The following is a 9,520-nucleotide window of genomic DNA, read 5'->3' as shown; positions in this document are numbered from 1 at the left end:
CTTCATAGCTCGGGATGTTGTGGTTGAGGAAACAGCGCTCAAGCAACGGAATATCGAATGCGAGTCAGTGGTGACGAACGACGTCGACCAGATCACAGGCGGTGGTCGTCTGCTAGGACCAGTTTCGTCTAGAGGCGTAGCAGATTCTGAAGAAGTCCATCGTGATCCGTTGAATTCAGGAGCCGGTCCCGCTTCTGATCCCAGCGTCGAAGCAGATTCGGATGGTGAAGAGTTTGATGAAGCGGATGACAGGTCGTTTAGTGAAGTTGAGGAGGGGAACAGCGGCAGTGCGGAAGCAGGTCTGCGCCGCAGTCATCGAGTTCGGAAGCCTCCAGAAAAGCTGAACGACTACTTGTGCATCGCGTATGCGCTTAATGCTGAAAGTTTCGTCGAAAATATCCCTGATACCATCGAAGAGCTGCGGAAACTGGAGGATTGGCCGGAGTGGAAGGTTGCCATAGATGAGGAGCTGAAATCATTGGCTGATAACAACACTTGGCAACTAGTGGACTTGCCAGCCGGGCGTAGGCCGATTGATTGCAAATGGGTATTTCGCCTCAAGTTTGATCCGGATGGTTCTGTCCAGAAGCGGAAGGCACGATTAGTCGCCAAAGGCTTCACTCAGCGTTTTGGTTTTGACTTTTCGGAAACGTATGCCCCTGTCGTCAAAATGTCAACTGTTCGATCAATGCTCGCTCTTGCAAATCAGTTCGACCTTGAAATCCACCAAATGGATGTCACGTCCGCCTTCCTTAATGGAATCCTCACTGAGGACATCTTTATGCGTCAACCAAAGGGATTTGAGGAGGGGGATAAAGTATGCAGACTCAACAAATCCATTTATGGATTGAAGCAGGCGTCCAAAGCGTGGAACGACCGTTTCAATGAGTTCATTTCACGCTGTGGTTTCCGTCGATGCGAGGAGGATAGCTGTCTCTACGTTCGGGTAAGCAAGTCGGGTCCAGTGTACCTGTTGCTTTACGTGGACGATGTCCTGATCATCGCGAAAAATTTGAACGAAGTCAAGACAGTGAAGCGAATGCTGAGGATGGAATTCAAGATGCAGGACCTTGGTGAGGCCCGAATGTTCCTGGGCCTTCGAATCGATAGAGATCGTCCGAACGGTATAATAAAGTTGAGTCAGCCGAAGTACGTGGATTCTGTGCTGCGTCGCTTTGGAATGGAGTCGTGTAAGCCGTCATCGACGCCGATGGAGCCAAGCTTGCAACTGAAGAAAAAGGAACTCAGCCAGAACTTGGGAAATCCGTATAGGGAATTGATCGGCTGCTTAACATATTTGATGGTGACTTCCCGCCCGGACTTAAGCGCAGCCGTATCGTACTTTAGCCAGTTCCAGTGCAACCCCGGAGAAGATCACTGGAAATATGCGAAAAGAATGCTCCGCTACTTAAAGGGAACACCGGAGTATGGCTTGTTGTACAAGAGAACGGATCCTGCTAGTCGTCAAATAGTGGGGTACGCTGATTCAAATTGGGCCACTGACATAAATGATCGACATTCTGTCTCCGGATACCTGATCCAGGTCTATGGTGCTACAACAGCTTGGAGTACCAGGAAGCAGCGGACGGTGGCGCTTTCCTCGACCGAGGCCGAGTGCTTTGCGCTGGCAGAATGTATCTGCGAAGTTTTATGGATTTGTAAGCTGTTTACGGAGTTGGACATTCGTGAGCGTCAGTCTGCGGTTATTTTTGAAGACAACCAGTCGTCAATCGCCATTGCCGAGTCCGATGGTCCATCCAGGAAACTCAAGCACACTGAGGTCAAATTACATTTCATCAAGGAGTGTGTGCAAGACGGTAAAGTAAGTTTGTGCTATATCCCAACAGCTGAACAACCTGCTGACATATTGACAAAAGGTCTTCCTTTGGCGCCCTTCATCAAGCATCGAGACTTCATGGGAGTTCAAGCGTGATTTGTTTGAGGAGGGGTGTGAAGAGCAAACTATTCACTGGGTAAAACCCATGAAAAATATTCGTAGTTCAACTTTACCGTGTATCTTTTGACAAATAAAATTCATTCTGTTCTTTTATACTCGACCGTAACACACGTGTTTTGTTTTTACTCTCGTCGCGTATCACATTCCGCTTGGTGCTCCGCTTATACTCTTCAAAGAAGTCAAGTCATCGTGCAAAAGTTTGGGTTCACCTGAGCCGCACGCACATAATTTTTGTCAATATCTCTGCCATTTTTCAACCGATTGTAGGAGTTTGAAACTTTTTTTAGCGCAAATTGTGGCGCGTACATGATTGATTTGAGATTTAACAGATTTATCGTGTATAAAGTAAGTTCAGGTGAACCCAAACTTTTGCACGATGACTTGACTGACTGTTTCATTGATTTTGAATACTTTTCAGATTTTACGCAAAAATTTCGTGAGTGCTCTTCAAAGAATACAAGACTACGATTCTAATGACACCTTGTTTTAAATTTTATTTCGATCCAATGCTGAGGAAATTAGCTATGTTTTTTCAGTGTGTTTTTTGATAAATGTAACAACTTTAAGTAAAAAATTAGTATACAAAGTTCGAAGAATATTTTACTAAATTTCTCTGACTTCAGTCAGAACATCTGAGAATAGGCGGCGTAGTGTAGTCCGGGGCATGTGGTAATCGAACTTAGATGAGACACGGTTAAAAGTCCTTTGAATTCCATCGATAGCGGTGTTCATCTCGTAGTTCGTTCTGCGCAATGGAGGTCGTAGCATTAAACTATCCAGCTTTTTACGCTAACTATAAAACTAAAAGGGGTGATTTGATTTTGATGTTTGTTGCCCACAGATTTTATAGTATGATCCAAGTATGCTGTAATTTGAAATTGTTGATTGGAATGTCAATTTTTTTCACTATTTGTTTTGCAGCTAGACATCGAAGTGCTCGAGGTTGATCTTTGAGGTCAATTTGATGAAGAATCGCTAGACAGTCTATTCTGTTTTGTAGAACGTCGGCGGCGAATATCGCTTTCGAGATGTCTTTTCGTGTTCGAAAGGTCTCGATGTCGATCAACTAGCGCAATTCGATGGAGGCACTCCGATATAAATTTACCAACTCCTAAAACAGTACTTGAAGACAGTTTTTCAGCACCATTATGAAACATTGCTGGGAGAAGTCGCTTTTCAATACTGTTTTGTTTGTGGGATAAGTAAGCCGTTTGGTCGTTCATTCTTTTGATAAAATGTAGGCTGATATGCAACGAATTTTCCAAATTAACCTTTTCACGAGTCACATAGATTAACTTAGCAATCCTTAGTAAATTTGAAGTTGCTAAATCCGTTACCACTCTAAGATATTCTATACTGCCGTGAATCGCAAGTTAGTCCCATCTGTAAAAAGTAGGCATTGAGAAAATGGTCTGACCATTTTACAATCTCGTTTTCCATACGAATATTCAAATCATTCCAGAAGAATGAAATGTGCTTTCCGTTTTGACTCATATGTATACCGAACACTTAAGGCCAACAGTGATTTCACATGCATCTGATTTGCATAAATAAGCTGATAGGGAAGGTGTACCAGTTTTAACCCACTTGGCTACGCTCAGTGGAATAGGGGATCTCCAGGGTCGGAATCAGGGAAATCGGTACAAGACACTCACTTATGTTCACAGGTCTACTTCCAGCAGGAACTCTCTCTTAGAGCATCCTCAGAAGTGTGCTCAGGATGGGTGGCATTCACAAACAACGTCTTAAGGGAAATGTGCTCAAAGGCCACACTGCCAATTCAATTAAGATCTAACGCAAAGTGAGGGAGGTTTGAAGACTCCTTTAGAGTCCGGAAACGAAGCAAATCTAAATAGTAGTGAATTATTTAACTTTCTGAAAATCCTTTAAAACACTTTGAATTTACGTGTAATAACATTGTGTATTAAGTGTTTTTACATAAAGATTCGTGTAAAATGGCCATTTCTTATGATCTAGCTATAACGTGACGTCACATAGTTCTACTTGCGGTTTTACTCTTGCGTTGTGGACTTTCTGCGGACTAACGGCACCTTGAGGTGGTCGGGGTGGATTCTGCAACGGCTAATGGCGTATCGGGGCGTCCTTGGTTGGTATTCCCATAGATAGGGCACCAGACCAGCAGGGGATCGGGTATTCCTACGACACTCGTGGTTGGCTATCGAGGACCTGGAACTTCGGAACTTCGGATGAAGCTTCCTATTCGACGGCGGTTTTGCTCCGCGACTTCAATACCATTCACCGAATCCCAAGATGGCTTCTCAGGTCAGGCATCCAAGGACCCAACCCCTTGCCTTTGTTCTGAGGGAATAAAGATGGCGTTCCTCCTCCGAACAAAGCTGCTAATTACAAAGAAAAAGGCCCCTTTGTGGACCTACCACACTAATTAGTCACACTTCACGCATTACCGCATTTTCTCCAAAACCGCATTTTTAATTAGTATTTAGGAATAAGTTTTAGATCATTTTAGACTAAATAATCTATAAATGTGCATATCGTTACCTTTTTCTTGCTTCTAACTTCAACTTATTTTGTAGTGTTTTAGATGCGCTGGACCAAGCTAGGTCACTCTACCCTAGATTAACACAATAGAATTTTAGACATTTGACCACGCTTTTTCTACTAACATTACTAACTGCTTTTTAATAACTTCTTCACAATTAACACTACTAACTTTAGCTTTAAGACTTTTAATGACACTAGATCTAAAATAAAGAACAAACAAATTATTAAAAAAACTCACTACTAATATCACTTTTGCATGTGAATTATAAATTTACAACCGCCGCGCACTTACTGCTCGCTTGCACGTTGAGAGCTGAATTGAACTGGCGAGAGTTAGCAAGCCGAGATCGACCCTCTAATTCCCCTAAGAAAACGAGCGAACCCGAGTTTGCCGTATTTAAATATTTATTGTTTCTGTGAGTATCACCGCCCCTTGATCATGCCTCTGAGTTGCTGTTTCGGCTGAGTGTCTTTTGCCGGCGTTCAAACCGCTGCCAACAGACTGCTAGTTTTGGTGAGTGATACCGCTGGAAGGGATAGGGAGTGTATAAGTGATAGACAGTTGGTCTCTGACGCTGAGCATATTCCAGAGTCACATTAAGGAGTAATATTATTGTATTTGTGATGGAGTCACAAACCAAAATCATGAAACCATCGGTTACACAGTTATGGCCATAGTGGTTCCCTATTTGGCCAGATGTAAAATTTCGATAACCTTCAAATTTTTAATATTTTTGAATGTTTTAACATTAAGATATATCTTAAACCTTACTACTACAAAACACAAAACATTTAAAAATTTAAAGACACTCAAGTAATTTCGTAACAGGTGAACTTACCCTATTTGTGAAAATTTTAATTTCTCCGCAAAGTATAACTGTTAGCTGTTGAGTGTACCTTAAAAAAAAGACAATTTACACCGTCTTCAGCCAAGGCTGCACAGACTGAACAATCACGAACATTAGGCAACGGACAACACGAAACACCCAGTAGTCCAGTGATGAATTTTTCGTTTGACGAAAAGTTTTCACCGACTGGAGCGGGAATCGAACCCACGCTTTTTGGCATTCACAATACGCCTAAACGACTTACGCCGTTAACTTATTTAGTATTATTTTTACGTAAAAGTATGGAACAACATTTTGATTCAAATGCCGAACACTGTGTTCATTCTGTCTCATATTCCGAACACCTTGATTCAAATTCCGAACACCACGAATAAATCGTATTCAAATGAATAATTTCGCAAATAAATTTATCTGAGCTAGTTTTACTGACCTCGAACTAGAGAATCATCACCACTCCCGAGGTAAAAAATAGATTGGAAGACGTTAAAATTGAATTCCAATAGGGCCCTAAAGGCCTGTCCCAATTTCAATGCCAAACGCTTAATTTTAGGCTAAAAACCCATGTTTACTCAATTTTTTAATGTTTTTCTTTTGTTTAAGTTCAAAAAACATTTTTTTAGATTTTGTCACACTCCTTAGCATAAACTCAAATTTTGGGTGTATTTTGCTTTCCGTGTCCCTTTCAAAATGTCAGATAGGAACAACCCCAGTGTTAAAACTAAATGCCTTGTGGTGTTTTTGTCGGTTAAGCGAACGTCAAACATGATCACAAATGTCAAGGTTCATTTATGGACCCAATTTTTAAATTAAAGTTTAAATATGATGTAGCCGTTATTTGAGCGAGAAAAATTGCTAAAATAGTTGCAGTACCATGCTCTTTCGTGTCATTAAATAAAAACAAGATTTCATTTAACATTTTAGGACCCAATTGACTGCCATTTTCTAGTATTTTGATGACATATTTCCATTTGTCATACAAAAACCGAGTGTTCGGAATATGAGTCTGTTCGGAATTTGAGACAAAACGGTATCTAAATCTGAATTAAACTTTCACAATTTGCTTTTCACTCCGATAGCTCTCCTAAAGAAAAATAAGGATGACCAAAACATTATTTATGTTATGGATCATTCAAATATTACGTAACGCAACAGGGGGAGGGGAGGGAGGAGTTTTAACATAGTGTTACGGTCCATACAAAATTTTAAAATTTTCCCTACAAAAGCTTTTACGTGGGGTGGGAGGGGGTCTAAAATTGACAAATTTTGCGTTACGTAATATTTGAATGAACCCTTAGTGCTACACGGTGTGGACATCTGTAGTGAGGCTGATGATGTGTGCCCGGATAAAAACGTATCATTCAGTGAATGGAATAAACCATTAATGTACAATATAACGTATTGGATACAATACAGCGTATTGTAATTGAATGTCGAAGCAATATTATTCTTGTTTGTATATACAATTCAAAAACAATATAATATATTGTAACAGAACATTGTATTGTTTTTAATTGGTTTTATACCTTACAATTTTGGTCAAATTCCTATTTTCGCGTAAAACAACTGTTGCTTTTTTCTATGTAGCTTTGCTGAAAGATATAAACAAAAAAAGTTAAGAAAGCAAGAAATGTTGGGTGAAAAATATTCAAAAAGTTAGAATAAGTATTTTTTTAGAAGTCACTTGACATTAGGTGTAACGACGAATGCAACCATGATACAGTTCGTTGAATTGTTTTTGTATTGTACAACAATACACGAATTGCTAATCAAGACAATACATGAACATTATATCGTATTGTATTTTCAAAATGTTTGTATGAGAAAATATCTATATTTGTATTGTTACGATACTTAACCACCCATACATTATATTGCAAAAATCTCATATACCATACAGTGAACTGTTCAAAACAATATATTGTACTGTAATTGTATTGTCATTTTACATATACTGTATTGTATTTCCAATATATTGAATGGTACTGTTACAATACGTTATATTGTTTTTGTATTGTATTTTTTATTCGGGCATGGTTACTTTTCAAGATGGGACAATCCTAATTTTTCTTTGTCAGTCCAGCTGAAAGTTCATTGGACTATAGGTTGAAAACTGATATCAACTCACACAAATGCAGATGGGACTGAAAATTTCACAGAACATTATTTTTATGGTAAGAAAGATAAGGGAGAATGAATTTTCAAATATTTTAACATTTTGAACCGCCCTTATACTTATACTTTATACTTTGGTGCTACATGTCGTCAAAATTGTATAAAATACTTGATTTATAGATATTAAAAGAAATTTAAACAATGATCTATTTTTTGGGTACCGTTAGTGTCTGAGAAAAGAAATTTAAGCAATGATCTATTTTTTTTTTTGGTACCGTTAGAGTCTGCGGCTACAAAGCAAAGCCATGCTGAAGGTGTCTGGGTTTGATTCCCGGTCGGTCCAGGATCTTTTCCTAATGGTAATTTCCTTGACATCTCTTGGTATAAAGTATTATCGTACCTGCCACACGATATACGAATGCGAAAATGGCAACTTTGGCAAAGAAAGCTCTCAGTTAATAACTGTGGAATGAAAAGTGAAGAATGAGGAATGATATCATATTAGTAAGGTATGAGAAATGAAGAGGAATGCGAATGAGGAATAAGAAATGAGAAGTGAGGATTGAGAATTGAAGAAACAGGGGTGAAGAATTAGGATAAGAAATATGAGATGACGAATGAAGAGTGAGGAATGAGGAGTGAAGAATGAGTAATGAGGTGTAAGAAATGATGAATGAGAGATGAGGAATGAGGAATGAAGAGTAAGGTGTTAAGAATGAAGAGTGAGGAATGAGGAGTGAGGAATGAGGAGTGATGTCTGTAGAGTTAGGAGTGAGGAATGGGGAGTGAAGAATGAGGAGTAAGGAATGAGGAGTGAAGAGTAAGTAACAAGGAATGAGGAATAACGAGTGAGGATTGAAGAACGATGAGTGAAGTGTAAGTAATAAGAAATGAGGAATGAGGAGTGAAGAACGAGGAATGATGGATGAAGAGTGAGAAATGAGGAATGAAGAGTGAATAATGAGAAATGAGGAGTGATATCTGTAGAGTGAGGAGTGAGGAATGGAAAGTGAAGAATGAGGAGTGGGAGGTTAGAAATGAGGAGTTAGGAAAGAGACGTGAGAAGTGAGAAATGAAGAGTGAAAAATGAAGAATGAGGAGCAGGCATTGCAGAATTCGCTCTCATTTGAGTATGAAGCACGATCAAAGCAAGCAAAGAAAAACATCCCATCTGTTGCGGTCCACGATCGTCATTGTATCGCAAGGTGTAACAAGTCTGATAAATGGAAGCAGCGAGCGAGAGCCCCAAAGAGAGAGCGATGATAAAATGAATTTTTCTCGCTTGTTTACCGTTGGGGATAGGTGTTTTTCTTTACTGGCACGATAAACAATCCCCGAACTTCCAATAGCAATAGTGTCCCCCAGGCTTGGAGCATGTTTAGAGGGGTTTTATCATGCACTACTATCCCCCCAATCCGATCAAAGTTGTAGCAGTATACGATAAACAGTCTCTCATAATGTGCAGCATGTTATGATAGTTACAGAGAGCGATACGTGAGCGATTATCTCAATTTTCTCAGGATTCAATCCCTGATGAGGAGTAATAAATCAGGATTGAGAGATGGCGAGTGAGGAGTGAAAAATGAGGAATGAAGAGTGAAAAGAAAGAAATGAAATATACTCAACAGAGACGAAGGCAACGGCGATAAATGGTTTTTCAACATGAGTCCTACTAATCGTTCCCGTGGATTCTACCCCATTACCCCGAAAACCATTTCCCAGAATGACATCACCCCGAATTCCATTACCCCGAGTGTACCATTACCCCGAATTCCATCACCCCGAATGCTATTTCCCCGAATTTTCAATTATCTTGACATGATGATACTGACAACATTTCCCCATGATATTGGAATTCGGAGTAATGTCATTCGGGGTAATGGCGTTCGGGTTAATGGCATTTGGGGTAATGGGATTCGGGGTAATGGGGTAGAATCCTACTAATCGTTCCCGTGATGTACCTAACAGCTCTTATTTTTTAAGTTTCTACAAAAAAATGGGAAGAGAATTATGACTATACCACAGACAAACAGACGTAACATTAGAACAAATCGCGACCAAAAACATAGTCGCGAGAACA

General features: G+C 39.9%; 1 long non-coding RNA gene across 1 annotated transcript; it reads right to left on the bottom strand.

Annotated features, from left to right (window-relative positions):
* Positions 1-3,842: 3,842 nt before the first annotated feature.
* LOC110676267 lies at positions 3,843-5,064 on the bottom strand. The gene is made up of 4 exons (XR_002500225.1): positions 4,773-5,064; positions 4,612-4,680; positions 4,478-4,550; positions 3,843-4,349 (listed from the first exon to the last, which is right to left on the bottom strand). It is a non-coding gene; the product is annotated as an uncharacterized LOC110676267 (long non-coding RNA).
* Between the last annotated feature and the right edge of the window lie 4,456 nt (positions 5,065-9,520).

The sequence above is a fragment of the Aedes aegypti genome, chromosome 2 (genome assembly GCF_002204515.2).
Source record: "Aedes aegypti strain LVP_AGWG chromosome 2, AaegL5.0 Primary Assembly, whole genome shotgun sequence".
Taxonomy (NCBI): domain Eukaryota; kingdom Metazoa; phylum Arthropoda; class Insecta; order Diptera; family Culicidae; genus Aedes; species Aedes aegypti.
This window is presented reverse-complemented; position numbering and strand designations above follow the sequence as displayed.